Source organism: Sus scrofa, chromosome 8 (assembly GCF_054392235.1).
Source record: "Sus scrofa isolate SSC_HxYL_T2T_F1_AM1 chromosome 8, Sscrofa_HxYL_maternal_Yorkshire_Landrace_v2.0, whole genome shotgun sequence".
In the NCBI taxonomy this organism is placed as follows: Eukaryota; Metazoa; Chordata; class Mammalia; order Artiodactyla; family Suidae; genus Sus; species Sus scrofa.
In genome coordinates, this window is record NC_139390.1 from 134,275,726 (window position 1) to 134,296,140 (window position 20,415).

At 31.7% G+C, this 20,415-nt stretch overlaps 1 protein-coding gene across 15 annotated transcripts in view; it reads right to left on the reverse strand.

Moving 5' to 3' along the window:
- The window catches only part of CCSER1 (coiled-coil serine rich protein 1), a 1,212,324-nt gene that overhangs the window by 83,188 nt on the left and 1,108,721 nt on the right, over positions 1-20,415 (reverse strand). The window lies entirely within an intron of this gene.

Below are 20,415 nucleotides of genomic sequence, written 5' to 3' on the forward strand. Positions count from 1 at the left end.
AAAATTGTTCATTTCTAAGTGCTTTTTGTTCTCTGAGAGTTCAAAGCTAGCACTTCAATTAAGACAAGAGTCAAATGTTATTAGTGGGGAACATAATACTTCTTCCCTGGGATAAAACCTACGGCTCCTATTATGTTTTTATTTTGTCTTGTAAATTTAGAAATTTTAGACTTTTGGGGAGGGAACTATCTACAGGTAGAAAGAAATAAAAAATGGTGACACAATATCCGGTGCTTCCATACTTTAAAACATAGTTAATAAAGATCCAGTTAGGTACTATTCTCTTAACTCTGAAAAATATACCCATTTTTTGGAAAAATGAATGCTGTATCATTGTACCCTCAATTTTGAATAGTAATCTCTCCTGCAGAGTGGAATTTGTCATGCTTTTATATTTATTAAAAATATGTTTATATTCTTTTTCTGTGACATCTAGCCTTTCAGGTGTGATCCTGTGCATTTATAATCCACAACCTCCATGTAATTTAATTTAATTCCACTCAATAAGTACATAAAATGGACTTTTATATGCAGGGTGGACAGTAATATAACCATACTGTCTTAGATAAATCTAATATGCTCATTCAATTTAATGGTACATCTCATTAAATGCTCGTTATGTCCTGCCACTAACAAAGATTTAGGAAACTTTTGAAAACAGTCAATAAAATCAAATATTTAATCCTAAGGGGCTAGAGAAAAACTAATGGAGATTTTCTTTATAATAATCATTAATGTGACTGTTGAGTCATTTGGATAAGAGTTCTCAAGTTCTAGTCTAAATTTTATATTTTCCTAAACTGATATATATAAAATCATTAATCAAACCTTAAGAGTAAACAATGATGTATATATTTCTAACTATATGTTCTATCATTTTTATATAGTTAACAACATATTGTTTGTCTTTTAAACAGGGCATATTGTAGGTTTCTGTTTCAGTATCTGTTTACTGTTTTTCATTTTCAATCCTATAAATTTTGAATTTAATACACTTTCTAAAATGATTCTTCTAATCCTTTCCCTGTATGTTTTTATTTTGTTAATCCTGATGAAACCTCCAAAGCAAATCCTGAGGGCATTTTTTTTTTATTGTCACATTCATTGAAACATGAAAGAGATTATAGATCATTCACTGCATTCTATCATTTCAGTCATTTCTAAAAGGCATTCTGGTAATGCTAGATTTGAGATTAAATATCAAGAATAATATTCATTTTCTTTTCTACCATTTGCCTAAATTTAGTCTAAGTAATTATTGTTTGCTTTCAAAGACTAGGCTAAATACCTTCTTTTCACGGGAAAGAATACCACCAAGATCTTTGTCAAGTCCAAATGTTATCTTAATTTGCAGACTTACAATTTATCTCAGAAAGAAAATCTCTTTTATTTCTGTTAAAGTCAAGAACTTCATCAAATATAAAATAACATAAGAACGTACCTTAACACTTGGTAATTGATTTTCACGTTTGTTCCGTGAGCAAAATACTTTCTAGGGATATATGTTCAAAGGGGTACATAAAATTTTCACTGTATTTTTCATATCATTTTAGCTAGCACTTTACATATTAGTCATGTACTCTAATTTTGCATGTAATACACTTATTCTAATATGTTAATCATTATTATCACAACATTAAAACAGATTCCTGTATAAAAATTTACACTGTTCCATCTCACCTGTCTCTCACTGTAGCTGTAAGCACAGGATTGATATGGTAGCAATACAGAAATTTGGTTAAAAGTAGGATCTCTTAAGCCTGAATGCTTGGATCAATACCTTGGTTTAACTAATGGCTAGCTGACTACTGAGTGGATTAAGCTTTTTGGTTTTGGTTTCATTATCACTAAAAAGGGGGAGGTAGGTACAAATGGTAAGTACTTCTTAGGACTATGGTACAATTAACTGGGTTAACAATCTGGCATATGAAAAGCACTCAATGTTTATTATTGTTGTTGTTTCAATATTGTTATTAAATGCTTAGAAAAATGTCTTATAATTTTACTAAAATTTGTATTAAGATTATAACAATCTCCCAACATATAGCAATTCTGCCTTATCCTTAGAGCAGTAACTATTTTTAACAAAAAGTATTAACTACAAGATGCAAGTTAAATGTCAAAAAATTCACTCTTTGTAAATGTACAATTCAGTGATTTTAATAAATTTATATATTTATTGTACCACCACCACAACTAAGTTTTAACATTTTCCATGTCTCGGAAAAGTATCCTTATGCTTGCTTGTACTCAATCCTCAGAAAGACTCTTGGTCCCAGGCAACTGCTCATCTGTTTTGCTTCTGTATGAAGTTGCCTTTTAAGTAAGACATTTTATGTAAATGTAAATCGCAATAGTCTTCTGCAACCGGCTTTTTCACTTAATGTTTTGAGGTATATTCCTGTTGTAACATGCATCAGTAGTTTATTCTGAATAGTATTCCATTGTATGAATACACTAGATTTTTATTTATCTTTTCATCAGTTAAACGATATGGATTGTTTGTTTTTGCTATTAAAAGTAATGTTACCATGAACATTCATGTACGATACTTGTGCAGACATGTACAAATGTTTTTATTTCTGTACAGTAAATTGGTAAGAGTGAAACTGATTAATTATATGATAGGCCATATTTAACTTTTTAAGAAACTATTAAAATATTTTCGAACACCGTTGAGTTGTTTTATCTTCCCACCAGCAATGTTCAGTGTCTCACGTTTTTAGCAATACTTGATTTTTTTTTCGTCTTTTTTTTTTTTTTTTTTTTTTTTTTTTGTCTTTTGAGGGCTGCACCCGTGGCATATGGAGGTTCCCAGGCTAGAAGTGCAATCAGAGCTGTAGCTGCCAGCCTATGCCAGGGCCACAGCAATGCCAGATTGGAGCTGTGTCTGTGAACTACACCACAGTTCATGGCAACACCAGATCATTAACCCACTGAGGGAGGCCAGGGATCAAACCCACAACTTAATGGTTCCTAGTTGGATTCATTTCTACTGCACCATGATGGGAACTCCAATACTTGATATTATATGTGGTTTGAATATAGTCATTTCAGGAGAATCTGTTTGTGGTTTTAATTTATGTTTCCCTGGTGACCAATGATGTTTAGAGTTTTATATGTGTTTATTAGCCATTCTTATATCCACTTTTGTAAAATGTTTATTTATTCAAAGTTTGTCCAGCTGTACTGTTTTAGGATTGTTCATATATTGAATTACTCAATTTTAAACTGTCTAGACTTAAGGCTGTAATGTTATTCAAAGAAAACTTATTCATTAATTTTATCTTTATTAGATTCTAATATTTTAACAAAATGCTTTTTACCCTGGTGACTTTGTATTCTAGCCTCCTGAGTAAAAATTTAGATACTTCTTTTAACTTTTTTTTTTTCTTTTTCTTTTAACTTTTGTTAATTCAGAATAAGTAATGTTCCAAAGAATTGATGGGAACACATAACCAGAGGCCAGTGTATTACAATACTTCAAAGACATTAAAATTAATAGCATTTTCTTCACTAATATTTCTCACATTTTAAATATATACAGATATATATGTGTATATGTAATAAATTATTTTATTTCTAATGTTTTCTCAAGTTTCCCTGTCTATAGCATATATATCATTGAGGATATGCAAATCATACAGATTTCACACAGACAACAATTTAAAGGCAAAATTTGTTTCAGAATTCAATGACAGATGATTCAAAGTATTGTAAGTTATGCATTAATTCCTAATTTAAAAATCCATACCATAATTATGGATCCTTATGATTTTAAAAGCGTGGGCATCGATGACTACCTGTAATTCAAATACAATTTAAGGCTATATTCAGTTAATTCATTGATTTCTCAAATATTTTTCAGGCACTTTTTGTTGTACTTGAGATTCAGCAAAGAACAAGACTAGAGAGTTTTCTATACTCATTTTACTACATTTCAGTGGCAGAGACCAAAAAAAAAAAAAAAAAAAAAAGACAGATAGAAATAAAAACAAAACAGGAAAACTATTTAATAATACTAGTAAGTAACAATGGTGATGATGATGAAACATTGGGTTAATGAAAGAAATAACCTAGGTTCTCTAAAGAGGAATACATGGCAAGTAAGAGACGTGCTTTAGTCAAAGAGGTCTTTTTGTGGAGTTCCCATTATGGCGCAGCAGAAACAAATCTGACTAGGAATCACGAGTTAGGGGTTTGATCCCTGGCCTAGCTCAGAGGTTTGAGGATCTGGTGTTGCTGTGAGCTGTGGGGTAGGTCACAGATGCAGCTCTGATCCCACATTGCTGTGGTTGTGGTGTGGGCTGGCAGCTATAGCTCCATTTAGACCCCTAGCCCGGAAACCTCCATGTGCTAGGGGTGCGGCCCTAAAAAGCATACACACACACACACACACACACACACACACACACACACAAAAAGAGGTCTTTTTGTGATTCACCTTCATTATCTCTAAAGAGGAGCAATTAATGTTAGCTACTTCATATAATAGAAGTGAGATCAAATGAATTAAAATACCTGGCACACAGAAACCACTTAGTAAATATTATTATTGTTGATATTCTTGTTATTACATACATAGAGAATGTTTGATTCAATTTCACTTAATTTTTTTAAAGTTTAATTTAATTTAGTGTAAAATGAGCCTGCGCTTTAGTATTACAAAGACTTTTTTTTTTTTTTTTAATAGGAAGCGTAGTTCTTCTCCAGGATAAATGAAGAGGGAAGGGAAAAGAAAATTTGACAATAGAAGGTAAAAGTTTAAAAATATAGAAATAAATGTTAAAATGTCAATATTTGTATATAAAGGAGACTAGGGATGAATATTTTAAATAAATAAATGTGAGGGAAACATAAGGAAACATTAGAAGAAAATTTTCCAGGATTTAAGAAGAAAGCTTCAATATTAAAAGTCCATAAAATATGAAAAGGGCAGATAATGTGACATACACATGCAGAAAATCATGTACATGTTATAATAGGAGATAAAAGCTAACTGTAAAACTTCCTAGAAAGAAAGAGTATATCGCCTGTAAAAGAACAAATTAGAAATCACTTGCAGATTTCTTAACAGCAATACTGGCTCCAAGATAAATGATAATTATACATGAAAGGAAATTTAAGCCTAGTATTTTATATGTTTATAAAAAAAAGTGAGATCTTAAAATGTAGAGATTAGATATTAATATATAGTTTAGTAAAGTTTTGTATTTGTCTAAAATACAAAAGATTTTAAAATAATAAAGTTCTAAGACTAACATCAACACATGGCAGAAGCAGAAATATGGATGCAAGAAAGGAAAAGAGCGAAGGGATAGTACCTAATAATATAATTTCTATTCAAGAAAAGTTACAAATATTGATGAGTAAGAAATAAAAATGATAAAGATTAATATCAGTCTTAATAGAAGTAATATTTAAAATATACACTGATTAAGAAATTCCTAAAATTAGCTGAAGTGTAAAAAATCCAAAGGAAGTGAAAAAATGAAAACAAATGGAAAATATGATAGAAGAATGAAATCTTACTATATTATTGATAATAAATGTAAATGGTTAAGCCAAATATAATCAGAGATTTTCAAACAAGTGAAAAAGTAAGAATGAGCATTATGTCATGAATATGAGAAACAGTTACATCAGAAGGAGGCTGAAATCTAAAAATATGAGAATAAGACCATGGATCAAAAGAAATTTAAGATGTAAATGTTAATACCAACAAATTGATAGTCAATGAAAAAACAAACAAATAACCAAAAAGTAACAAAGTGTCATAACAAGTAGTGTAATATATACTGGTAAAAGAAAAATGGATCAATAGAGTATTTTTGGCATTAGACATACTTAGTATCATTTCAGACTGTATTCAAATAAAGTAACTAATCTATGAAATATTAAAAGCACTTAATATATTCTTATCTGAAACTGGTAGCTCAAGCAAAAAAACATAAATATATGCAAATATAATGAACTTCACAATTACTCCAAACTAATAAATAATAATCATGAGAGTATTTAACACAACACCAGGTTCTATGTAAGTATCTAACAAAAATTAATTCATTTTATCTTCCATCCAAATCTACAAAAAGTATCTTACTATTACCTCAATTTTTTATTTGAGAAAACTAAGCACAGAATATTTAATCTGCCCAAGGTTGTGTAAAACTGAGTTTCAAATCAATTATTCTGAATTCTAGAGCCTATGATATTAAAGAGTACAGTATTTTGAACTTTATGTGCCCTATTAAAATAATAAGTATTTTGCAGCATTCATGAAATATTCATAAAATTTGACTATGGACAATGCTAAAAAAGAAGGAACAATTAATTTTAAAGAACCACATATCATTTATTATGGTATTTTGGTCACAATAAATGAAATTAGGCAAACATAGATTTAAAAACTCCCCATCAAGAGAATGAGAAGACAAGCCACAGATTGGGAGACAATATTTGCAAAAGTTACTTCTGATAAAGACTGCTATCCAAAATGTACAAAGAACTCTTAAAACTCATCAATAAGAAAATGAACAACCAGTTTAACAAATTGGCAAAAGACTTTAATAGATATCTTACCAAAGTAGATATACAAATGGCAAGTAGACATACAAAAATAATTTTAACAACATGTGTCATTGGGGAAATTCAAATTAAAACAACAATGAATCTATTAACATGGCCAAAATATGGAACAATAACACATCAAATACTGGTGAGGATGTCAAGTAAATTCATTCATTGCTGGTGGGAGTGCAAAGTGGTACAGCCAATTTGGAAAATGTTTTGACAGTTTCTTGCAAAACCAAACATACCCTTACTGTGTCATCCAACAATTCACATTCCTTGGTATTTTTCCACATGAACTGAAAACTTACATCCATAAAGAACCTGCACATGGTGTTTATAGCAGATTTATTCATAATTGCCAAAATTTGGAAGAACCAAGATGTTCTTCAGTGGGTGACTAGAAAATAAACTACAGTGCATACAGACAATGGAATATTTTCAGGACTAAAAAACAAATGTGTCACCAAACTCTGAAAAACATGGTTGAAACTTACATGCATATTAATAAGCCAGTATGAAAATGCTACATGATGTGTGATTCCAAGTATATGACACTTAGAAAAAGCAAAACCATGTGGACAAAAGAGTCAGTGGATGCCAGCACGTAGGGAGGAGGGAGGAAAGAATAGCAAGAGCAGTGGGTTTTAAGGCAGCGAAACTACACCATAACTTACAAAAAGGATGGATACGGCTCATTATATATTTCTCAAAACCCATAGAATGTACACCAAAAGTGAATCCTAATGGACTTTGAGTGATAATGATGTTATCAATATAGGTTCATGATTATACTAAATGTAACAGTCTTAGGTGCAGTATCCATAAGGGGGGAGCCTGTGCACGTGTATGGGGATATTTGATACACAGGACATCTCTGCACTTTGCAGTCAGTTTCCTGTGAATCTAAAACATACTTCATTAGTTAAAAAAAAGAAGCAAAACTCCATATATCTGGAGACTCGAAAAAGAAAGAAGGCATAGTAATTACCTAATGCTCAGAACCAACCAAGAACAATAAAAAATACTAATTCTCAAAATTCATGGATACAGACATGTACTCTTTGATAAAAATTGAAAACTCTCAATTAAATTAAGGATATACATTAGATAAGAATGCAGTAAATTAAGCATTTCCTTGACGCAGCCATTCCAGTCATGTTTTTTTTTTTTTTTTTGGTTTTGTTTTTTTTTTTTGTCTTTTTGCCATTTCTTGGGCCGCTCCCGCGGCATATGGAGGTTCCCAGGCTAGGTGTCCAATTGGAGCTGCAGCCACCGGCCTACGCTAGAGCCACAGCAACGCGGGTTCTGAGCCGCGTCTGCAACTCACACCACAGCTCACGGCAACGCCGGATTGTTAACCCACTGAGCAAGGGCAGGGACCGAACCCTCAACCTCATGGTTCCCAGTCGGATTCGCCAACCACTGCGCCAGGACGGGAACTCCGTCATGGGTTTTTTTATGCTTTAAAGGAATTCCTACACAAATGCAGAAGGTTACAGACAGTCCCCAGTATGATTTTTTGACTTGATGATGGTGTACGATGCATATGCAATCAGTAAAAAACATACTTTGAAATTTGAATGTTGATCTTTTCCCAGGCTAGCAATGTTATGCTGAAGGACACTCTCGTGACGATGGGCAGCGGCAGTGAGCAGCATCTCCCAGTCAGCCACCAATCAGAAGAGTAAACAAATGATGCACTTATAGTCATGCTGAACCCATATAGCCATGCTGCTTTTGACTTTCAGCACAGTTAAATTATAATAAATTACAATGAGATGTTCCATAGTTAATTATAAGAAAGGTTTTGTGTTAGATGATTTTTCCCAACTGTAGGCTAGTGTTAAGTGTTTTGAACACATTGAAGATAGGTTAGCCTAAGCCATTATGTTCAGTAGGTAGCTGTATTCAATGCATTTTGACTTAATGATGGATATTTTCAACTTCTGATGAATTTAACTCCATTGTAAACTGAGGAAGATCTGTATAAAAGGCAGGATGCTTTATTTTAGCAGTGTTTGCAGTAATAGAGAATTGGAGGTAATCCAAGGTAGCTGGAAGCAATATTAGCATAATAAATAAATCGCAGTGAGTATGTGCAGTGCAATTCTATGCAGTATTTAGAAGCACTGGATTAGAATCAATAGTATTTTAAGCATAGGGTTGAGTGAACAAAGAAATGAGTTACAGCTGTATAAATTAAGCATACACAATGGTATATAATTTTATATGGAATATGGCCATCACAGTGCCTATATCAAACTCATTTAAAAAAGAGCATAAAAGGAGAAGCAAGGAGGAGGAAAAGTATGTAGGAAAAGGGATGAGGTATGAAGACAACGTGCCATGTAGTGAAGTTTATCATTAGATGACTCTACTGTACTTGAGGGGCCCACAAAAGAGAAAGATACAAGAAAAGTATGACTATAAAACTTACCTAAATAAATCTACTAATCAGTTAATAATATTCTAATTCCTCCAGAAAAATGGAATACATAATTACAATTATTATACATATTTAAAATAAAGAGAAACATAGAAAAATATTCCTTCTCAAGGTCACCCGACCAATAATAAAAACATAAGTAGCAAAGACACCTTGGATAACTTCTAGAGTAATGGTCTATCACCTACATATATTTTCTCTCATAAGAGTAGCTACAAGGGAAAAAAATCTTAGGAAATAAAAGCGTAGTTAGTTATCCTGGAAGGATAATACATATTGTAAATAATTCTCCCTTTTCTGCAAAAATCCCTGGATTATTTTCCAGCTAAAGAAGCAAGGAGGAAGTAAAATATCTAAATGTTCTTCCACTGATTTTCTTTAACTTTTATTTTAACTTTAGCATGCAGTGGAGATGGATTTCTCATTTTGAAACCAACAAAAATGCCATTTTGCTTTCCTCACTCTGACCTTGGGTCGATTTTCCATTTGCATATTTCCATCTCAACTGCTATATTTCTCAGTATTAAAGTCTGGATAGAGGGCAGAGCTGTGCTCTTTAATGGATCTTCTGTTCACAGTGGCTTTGCATAATAGCTATATGTTGCTTGGAGATGCATAGTTAATCGCTGTAATCCACACTATAAACCACAATTGCTGGATACTTAAATTACCTCTTTCACATATTAGGGTGTATGGGGGAGGCTGTGGGAGAAAATCACTTCTAGAGGTTAAAGAAAAATTCACAGAATTTTTTCTATAACCAATATGTTATTAAGTGTCAGTTAATTTATCTGTCTGGTCCTTTCATTAAAAAATTTTTGAAGGTTTATATGAGTCCTATAAATATGTCTTTTTTAAACAAAAGCAAACTGAGGAAAACTTATTTGACACTCATTTCAACTTTAATATATTAAGTTATATATGTTATTTATCTCTAGCTTTAAAATATCCTAAAAGTTAGTGTCAATTACTGAACATGGAATCTCTCTTTAAAAAAAATCATTCATTATGACATCCTTCAAAACCTGCTGCAAAGCCATAGTTGGTTATTATTTCATAACCTGAAAAATCAAATTTAGCTATTTTAAATGAAATGCTTAACATTATAGGGGAAACTATGCTAACAATACAGGAATTTTTGTTTTATTAAATTTCATTTGTCTGGTTTCAATCTTTGCCAGTGCTGCAGATTTATTTCTCTCTCTTAAAAATACGTGTGACCTCTTAGCTCTAACAGATTTTTTAAAAAATTTAAAAACCATAATATAGGAGTGCTCTAAGGCTTATTATCATTAGCACACAGACTTAGCATCTTATAGAGGCACTGTCCTAGAAATTTTATGTTATTTAATTCTCAAAAGCATTGTATGAGATTAGCCTTATTTTAACCACAACTCATAGGAGGAACCCAATGTCTCAAAGAGGTTAAGAAACTTGACTAAGCACAAATAATAAAAAAGTAGGAATCCAGAATTTGAATAGAATATTTTGGCTTCAGAGTTTGTATTTTTTAATTAGTGTAATATGCTGTTGCTAAGACCATCTGTGGAGAGATCAAGTTTGATTCAAGTATAGAAAGAAGAACAGCAGTAAAGACGGTCAGGATGCAGAGGGACATAAATTATTCTGGGCAACATCCTTTTCTTTATTATCACAGCCAAAAGTGTATATTTCAAGTGAGCTTTTTATGTAACTTAGTTTGGAATATATATTTGAGTTGAATATATACATTTACAAATGTTTATGTCAACTATAACCCCCATGTTCATATGTTTGTTGCAGGGAGTGTTTCCACAAGGCCAATACATAGATACATAGAGTATATCCTAACAGTATCAGAAAAGAAAACATCAGTCATTTCAAGGAAAATAAAATCAAATCATAATTTTAGTGTAAAACATTAAAAAAAATTGGATATTTTGGTAACAATTAAAATACAATATTTAATGCCATAAAGTTCTTGAAATACAAAATGTGTTTAAAATTTCATGAATCCTAATCTGTCAGACGGGTGATGCAGATACAGTAAACCAGGTCCTTATCCTCAGAGACCAAGTAGAGGTCTACTTTTTGACAATAGTTTAGTGATTCTGTTTATTCATTTTTGTATTTTGTTGTGGTCTGTGCATGGGCTGGAAAAAGAATTTCCAGACTTTCTTTTGGGTGAAAAGAAAGGTAAGTTTATTGAGATGAGACACTGCTAACACAGCAGGACAACTTCCTGACAATTAGGGAGAGCCAAGCGCATGGTCCTGCCTGTTTTTATAGCCCAGTGACAAAGGAGAGAGGGGAGAGGTCTTACTATACACCCACGGACTTGCTGATTGGTTGGGGAAGGAGGAGGTTTCTGATACACTTGCTGCTTGCTTGAGAGCATATAAGGCCTCTATAGGGGCGGAGTAAGGGTTGGACCACAACATTTCCTACTAAGGGGCAGGAAGGAATAGGTTAAGTTGATCAAGGTGGGGAGAGGGAGCTCTGGAACTTTGTAAGGATTACAGTGAGACAGGTGGGATGATAAGGGCCTGCTAATTCTTAGCCTGAAGTTTTGAGTTTCATCTCCTTGAAGAGGCCTTGAAATCCCACATTTACCTCTTTCTTTATTCTCAGATCTAAACCACAAACAGCCTCAAGCATTTCATTTAAGGTTGTTTCCTAATGAAAGTAAGATTATCATCTGCTGCCAGTGATACTCAGGGTTTTTTTCAGGAACTCTGCTATGTTTTCGTCTAATGATAGAAGATTAGAGTGACTTGAAGGACTCTCACATTGTCTAAGAAATATAAGTAACATAAGATACAGCTTAATGTTTTTTAGACAAAATTGTTATAGAAATTTACTTATTTACTATCAACTATATTAAAGTATTCTAGAATTTAAATTCTTATGCTTCTATTACAAATTTTATCATAAATAAGCCTATAGTATTTTGAAATCATTTTACCTTAAAGAAGATTTTACCTTAAAAAAAAAAATGAGCTTCATTTGAATTTAGTTATCTTAATGATTTTTTTTTACCGTTTTGTTAAAAAGGAGCGAACGAAGAGAGACCAATATTGATAAACAACATTTTACTTGAACATTTAAATTTTAGTTCATTGGGCAGAGCCCCAGGACTTTGTTAAGGTGATATGTTCTGGGAGAAAATATTTCTAAATATTTTTGCTCTTAACACACAGTAACAAGATTGATAACTGAATAATAACTCAATGGAAGTCTCATAAAACTGAAAAAAAAAAAAAAGGACAGAAAAAGACATATTGGGACAACTGTCTCAGCTATTTTACTGACATTATGTTGCTTTATATGTCATAAATAAGTTATAATGTGGTTGAATCTATTACATTAACCAAGACATAACTGACTCTGTGAACTTTACCACCTTAACTAAAATAAATTGAAATTTAATCATTTATTCTATTATGATAATACTCTACATTCCAGCTTTAAAAAAAAATAAAATGGAAAGTGATGGAAGTCACTTAACAACTGCTAGTAAGTGTAAATCTCTCCCGCTCCTTTTGTGGCCCATTAGTCATCCTCGAAATTGTCCAAAAATAGCTGTTCTAATTCCTCTCACCGCACTGTCCAGTTTATTTATTTAGTTAGTTTATAATTTTCCATCAACTAAGGGATTTAGTTGAACTAAAGTGCAACTCTGTAGTATGACATGTAACATCTTTCATGATCTAACTCTTACACCCCTATAGCCATTATATTATATCCACATCTCCCTAAATATATATATTACACAGTTGTTTCAAAACACTGTTCAGAGCTTATCTCCACTGTGAAAATTTACTGAACAAATCACTACCTGGCACACTATCTTCAAGACAGTTTAACTATTACATTTTCCCACTCACGTGAACATTTAAAAATTTTGTATTTTATGGACTCATTATCTTTCTTAGTATATTAACAGTATTTCTATGAATGTAAATGTTAAAAAATTTTACTTAAAAGCACAAAGACCAAAAGAAGAAGACAGAAAATTATTCCAAATTGTTATGTTACTTAATGTAAATCTTAACTAAATTTATAATTTAGGCCATTTCTATTCCGTAGGTGGACAGTAGATAGTATCAGATCTGGCTACTGTAACAGAATGCTATAGACTGGGTGACCAATAACAGAGTTTTATTTCTCACAGATCTGGAGGCTGGAAGTCTTAGATCAAGATACCTGCATGGTTGAGTTCTGGTGAGAACTCTTTTCTTGGTTGTAAACTGCCTGCTTCTTTTTATAACTTCATATGATAGAAAGAAAGCTAGCTAGCTCTCTGGCCTCTTCTTATGGACACTACTCTCATAACCTAAGTATCTCCTAAAGGCCCAACTTTCAAATACCATCACATAGCGATTTGAGTCTCAATTTATGAATTTGGCGGGGGTGGGGTGTGTACACAAGCATTCACTCCATTGCAGAAAGATGAATAAATAGATAAATACAGATATAGATAGGTAAACAGATTGAATGGGACTTAGGTAAAGAGCTACTTTTAGTATTGAAAACTTAACTTTTTACTTAAAAAATTCCTAAAAATTTTATTCTAAATGTTTTTATAAAGCTAATAGTATTTTAGAAATGGATCAAGAAATTTAATTATGTTTTAAAAGTTAAAAAGTTACTAAATTTAAAATTTTCATGAATGCTTAAAATCTGCTTTTATATAAATGTAGGGATTTAATTTCTAAGGATTTCGGTAGTTGGATTTTCTTCAAATAAAATGCTTAAAATAATTAAAAGGCATATTAAGTCCAGCTATAGAACCATGAAATGACTGTCTTGAAATAAAAGAGGGTAATAGAATTTTTTTTCACTATTTATTTTAATACCTTGAAAGATTACAGACTCCACTGTATATTCACACACACACACACACACATAAATATAGCACTCAGTCTCTCTACACGCGCACACACACACACACACACACACACACACACACACACACACTACTCAGTTCTGATAGCAGTAATTCATGCAAATGTCAACAGTATTTCTTGTCAAAGCTAATCTGGCAGGCATCAATGAGATAAAGATATACTGGCAGAGAACTATAAACAAATGTCTGTCAAAGAAAGAAAAGAAAAGAAAAGAAAAGGAAAGAAAAGAAAAGAAAAGAAAAGGAAAGAAAAGAAAAGAAAGGAAGTTGGGCAGGATGGGTGTCCCTGAACAGCTGTCCTTTTAGAATCCAGGACATGTAAGTGTCTAATAAGGATGCTGGAAACCAGTTGTGATTTTCAGCCTTTCCAAAATTTAGAATTGGAATGAAAGGCAACCTTTTACTTTTCTTCTCTTTTTCTGTTTCTTTTGCTACTTTCATTTAATTTTTTCCCTTTTTCTTCTTTTCATTTTTTGGGGCTGGGAAGATTTGGAGGTCACTGGTCTGGGTTCCAACAAACTCTCTATTAGATATTTTATAGATACCAGAAGCTGCATCTTATAAATCCATGTGTAACATTAAATCATTACCAGTTCAATGAAATGAAGAGAATATAATTGTTTACTTTGCATTAGTGTGGCAAATAATATAAGGACAAAACATAGCATGAGAAGGAAGGTCACAGAGAACTCAGACTGCAAAAAAGAAAGTTGCATGACTATGAAAACACAAAAACAAATACGTACCATACTATATTAACTCAGTGATCACAGAGCACAGTGAATGAAAGCAAAACTTTAGTGGTACAGTTGTTAACGTCTTTTATTCTTTTTAGTTTAAATTTTGAGCTAGAAGTAAAATAATTCCTTATAGTAAATGGCCTAATAAAATAGTGTCAAATCTCAAAGAAAGGACAGAACGTATGGGGCACGAAACAAGGTTATTAGAACCAGAAATATCAAAGAAGCAATACTGAACCAAAACAGAGATAATTTGCTAAGAATAATGGTTTTTGCCAGTTCCTGGTCTTAAGTGTGTATATGTATCATCAATATATAGAAAAATACATAGTTTGCATTTTATATCTTTGTAGGGATTTTATACTTAATTATGTTCCTTTCCTCATTCAGAACCATGAATGAGGATCATGAATTCAGTACTATCATATCTGATTACTATTCTAATCATAATTATGGAACGTAGAGTGGGAAAACAGGTAAAAAGTCTTTTATTTTCTTTTTTGGCCACAGCAGTGACCCGAGTTGCAGCAGTGACAATGCTGGATATTTAACCCAATGAGCCACAAGCGAACTCCTAAAAAGTCTTTTCTTTACTGAAAAATTATTATATGTTAGGCAGAAAGCATATGTACTAATTCAATTTAGTTCCCCACATTTTACAGTAAATATGAGAAAATTAAAACAAAAAAAGTTAACTTAGTCAAAAAGCCAAGATAGAATGGCATTTGAATACCTGAACCATAAAACTCTGAATAAAGAAGATTTCTGGGCAAATGCTGCCCAGAACTACAATTTTAACTTAATTTTTAGATGTCTTCCCTAAAGAAAATTATGATATTTTAAAAAATAACAACCCTTTCTCCACATCAATCATTTGTGGAAAAGTAAAAATTATATCATTTGCTCTAATCTGTCTCTATAAAAAGTTAAATTAGGAAATGTTCCCTTAAAATTCAATTTTTTTTAAGTTTGAAAAACATCAAGAAAACATTGAGCATTGCTGTGATAAAAATCTCCTACATATCAATCATGTGAGAGTTTTAGTTTTGATACTTTTTTGAGCGTGAAGACACATTTAATATTCTATTGAATATTTACCCTATAAAACTGTGTGAATATTTCTTAGGTTTGTATTTATACTCTTTTTGCAACAAAAAATACTGATAATTACTAGTCACTATAAGCAAAATATAAAACAAAGAACATTTTAAAGTTAATTCTGGGGAAAAGTCCCAAATATCTGAATTAAAGACTTATGGAAACTTGAAGTGTGTATTACATGCTACTCATTAGAAATCATATTCAAAATTAGCGGCATAAACGAGGACTGTTTTGTTCTTCATCTGGGTTGCCTATAGTCAGACTTTAGCTTTTGCACATCAAACACTGAAAAGAGATCTGCGAAAGAAAGACAGTTACACAGAACTACAGAGTGCACTGCTAACTTTGAATACTTCTGAGAATCACTTCTGTAGTTGATATTTGTGACATTGAGAAAAGAAAATTAATGATATCAGTGTATTGATGAGGAAGAAAATCTTGTGAATAAAATTAAATTATGAAAATTTAAAGTATATTGATAGTTCCCTTATCAGGCAATTTTATCCTTCTTAGGACTGTTTCTTAAACCATCATTCAATCAGCTGTCTGGGCACTTGATTTACAGATGATTAGAAATAATCACTAGAATTAGGGATGAGGCAGAGAAGAGCATACTAAAAATGGAAGTGCCAGCTAACAAACAAGTTGAGAAAAACTACATAATTTTGCTATGATAATGATGCATTCTCATAATGGTGATTCTTAATCATCAAGAAAGATGAAATAACCCATAATTATTGCCTTTTTACTTGTAACTGGAAAATAGCAATGATTATATTTTAATGTTTCATTTAAAAGATAACTTTTAAATTTTCATTTATAATAAACACATTTGGCACTTGAACATTTAGAATTCAAGTATCTTAAAACTAATTTATACCCAACTACCCATTCTTTAAAAATACAAATAAATATTTACTGAATTTCAACTCTAGATTTAATTATGTATCTTTGCATTCTTTACTAGATGACAAAGTATACCAATGATATTCTCTAAAAGGGGTATAAGAAAACAGTTTATTTGAATATATGCAAATATATATTTATATAAAAGTCTTAGATAAATCATATAAAATATAGTTCTCTATTAAGCTGAATAAAATTACTGAAATAAATGCTCACAGCCTTCAGACTGTCTGTGTTTAATTATGTTTATTTCTTTGGAAAAGTTATATTCCCCACAAATACATATATTCCTTAAGGACAATTCTGTGAATATTTTACATTGCTTTCAGAAATTTCCTTTCATTATATGAGTTTTTTCCTCAAAAGCTTTCAATGGAACATGCAAAATATAATGTCTATACTACATAAAATGAGAAATGATGTACCTAGCATTATATCTTAAAATACTATTTCATATGTTTAATGCTACCTACACACCAAATCACTTGTTGTGTGCTGAGTTCACCATGCCTTTCTCAAATATATAAAGTTCTCTCCTCTGGAATGATCTTATAAAATAATCTGTCATAAAATGGTCAAGTCCAGAGATCATGACCTCTATGAAGATTGTGCTCTACCTCTTCATTAAGGAAATTGTTTAGGAAAAGCCTAGGACCAAAGAGAGATTGCTCCTGAAATCATAGTGTAAATCAATAAACAGCTCCAACAGCATCTTTACCCTAGGTTTAGTAATTGCTCCTTGTATAGTGTTCTTTAGTACAGACGACGGCAACATCTTAAAGCATAGAACTACATGGAGCCCATAATTTACGGTCGAGAAGTATCACTCTCTGACAGGTAGGTTTCCCTGGAGATGTATTACAGAGCATCAGATGTTATTCCTCAGAGACCCGAGGTTGTCTTAGAGGAGCCCTAGGGATACTGAGGATTGCCGACTTACCCATAGTTTACAGAGAAGTTATATATTGTTTGATTTTGTAAATTTAGTTTTTCATAAGATTTTTTTTGAAGGAGGCATTCATCAGCTAATAATTGGTTTGAGACCACGATCCAAAAGAGTAGATGAACTGGCTTTTTACTGGCCTTGTATAGATTTAGGGCAGCAGCAAATTTGAGATCATATTTCTAGCCAATAATATTGTTGGTAATAACATTGGAAGTATATTCCTACAGATACAGGATTGGGGTGTTGACAAGCATTTATAAAAATCCAGCTGTTATAATGAATTCTTAAAATTAAAGCCATCCCACTTCCTGCAGGAGTTACATCAAGAATAGACCCAGGGAAGACTTAAATTATGCTAATTGAATAATGGTACATATCGAGGGTACATTAAAAACCTGGCCAAACATCTCTACATACAAGATTCAGAAATACCACTTTATTTTTCCTAATAGAAGCTTCCATCATTAGGAATTACTATATGGCAACACCCCTCCCCCAAACCATTAGCAATGACATATCCTACTCTATTGCCTTTTCATGGTCATAGCTGTATTTCTCAGATTAGTAAGACATGAAGGTTATATTTTTAACATTCATCAATGTCATTGTAACCACTCCCCATATACTGATTCATCTGATAGTCAGGCAGATATGTAAACTTGTAATTACAAAGAAAAATATGTATTTTAAAAACACAAGGTGAATAAGTTTTGCTTTTAAATGCTCATATATGTTTTTGCTGTGTGAATAATACAACACAGTTTTACCTATGCTGCGATCAATTAATAACTTGAGTGTATAATATTAAAATTAAAAAGCTATTGATTTCCATGGAAATATTCTCTTATGTTCTGATTCATCATGCAATGCATATGGTAATATTAAGATAATAATAATAGCTAACATCAAGAAAACATTGAAACATTGTTATAAAAAATATCCTTCATATTAATTATGTGAGAGTTTTAGCTTTGATTCTTTTTTGAGTGTGAAGACATACTTACTATTCTATTGGAGAGTTGCCCTATGAAACTGAAAAGTAATTTCTGTGGCTTAATAAATGCAGTGTATGTTGCAATTCTTCCATTAGGGAATCATGTCTTTGTGAGATTTATCTTTTTTTCAGCCAAAAAAATTATTAAAACAAAGTGTTCAAATAAAATAAATTAGAAAAAAACCCTTGTTTTGAATTCAATTTTTGTCATAAATTCTGTTTCTCTACCATAATAGGAATATTAAATTTATTATTTTTAAAATATGATATATTTACATGTTTATATGTTTGTATATATATATTCAAAATACATGTGTGTATATATATTCAAAATGAAGTCCTTATTAATCATTATTTTATATTTATATATAATGGTTCTCTAGTTTATTTCCAAATGATTCCAATCATACCTATTTTGTTTTTTTACTTTATCATTTTAATTAGAAGGTAAAGATACAGTTATATGAAGTAACCATTATTCTCTGTATTAAAGAGCCAAGACTTTCCATTTAAATTAAGAAGATGTGCTTCAGCGTATGAGTAACTCTCTCCTTTAGCTTTGAATGTCGCTGAAAAGAAATGTTTTCACAACATAGGTAGCTCACAAAGGTTAGGTAATCATGGCATTGCAGATTATAGTTCTGTTTGTAGGGCAAGAAGAGTACAAGCAAGTTCAATACAGGTGGAGATAAAAGGCAGGAGGGTATTCATTCATTGGCTGCTGCCTCTTCACTAATACATGCTGGTTTTTTTTCCCTTTTCAAAATAGGACCATATTTTTGTTATAGCATAGAAACCAATGAAGTTCCTCTCATAATTTTATTATCTTTGTGCTACGAATGAATTTATCTGAATTTCAACATTTATTCATAGCATAAATCTGTCATGACTCTGGAACAAAATATTTTCCCGACATTTGAAAGTCTTTTTCGAGCTTGCCAAATCACCCCTTTGTCCTCTACTAGAGCTCTATAATAATGTATTTTCGAAAATGATATTTAAGAAATGACAGCAAGGTTGATATATTGGTGCTGGGTTATTGTCATTTCCTATTCCTTTTTCCTGTCCCATACCAAAGAAATGTAATAGGAAATAGCTCTCAATCCATGTATTAGGAAATCAACCAAGTCTACTTGACTTTTAGCTGAGAAATTAGGTGTAGGGCTTCTGGATCACTCTAAGATGCCAAGTCTCTGAATGGAATTATAAATCAGAAAGACATAAGATTGATTTTCTACAATTATATCAGTAAGTTCTAAAATCAAGTCCAAGTATATTCAAATGGTAATCCTACATTTTAATTCAAATAGCCAGAAGCACTGATTTAAGCTTTTGAATAAGTAAATCAGTGGTTTGCTAAAGAATCATCTGAAGGTTCTGTTAAATATAGATAACTGGACCCACCTTCAGAGTTTCTGATTCCATGGTTCTAATAATTTGCATTTCTAATAATTCTTAGGCAATCCTAGTGCTATTGTTTTGGGGAGCATACTTTGAATTTCAAGGAAGTAAATCATTAATGGCTAAATACCTAGGAAGCTGACAATCACTTGTTTTCAAGTAAAAGACAGTATGAACTCATAAATTTCATATATGATAGGAAAGTATTAGCCAGATATTATCTAAAATTTTTAGCCAAAGTATACTTTAAACATGAAAATATATGGATAAGTATTAAATTGAAAATATGTATTGTTACTCCCTTCTTCAAATGTTCTATAGAATCCAAGAGTCATTCATTGACTCATTGACTTTGTTTAGGAAAGACATGTTCACTGACCCCAATAAATACTGTCAGCATTTTTGTATGCAGTAGTCATG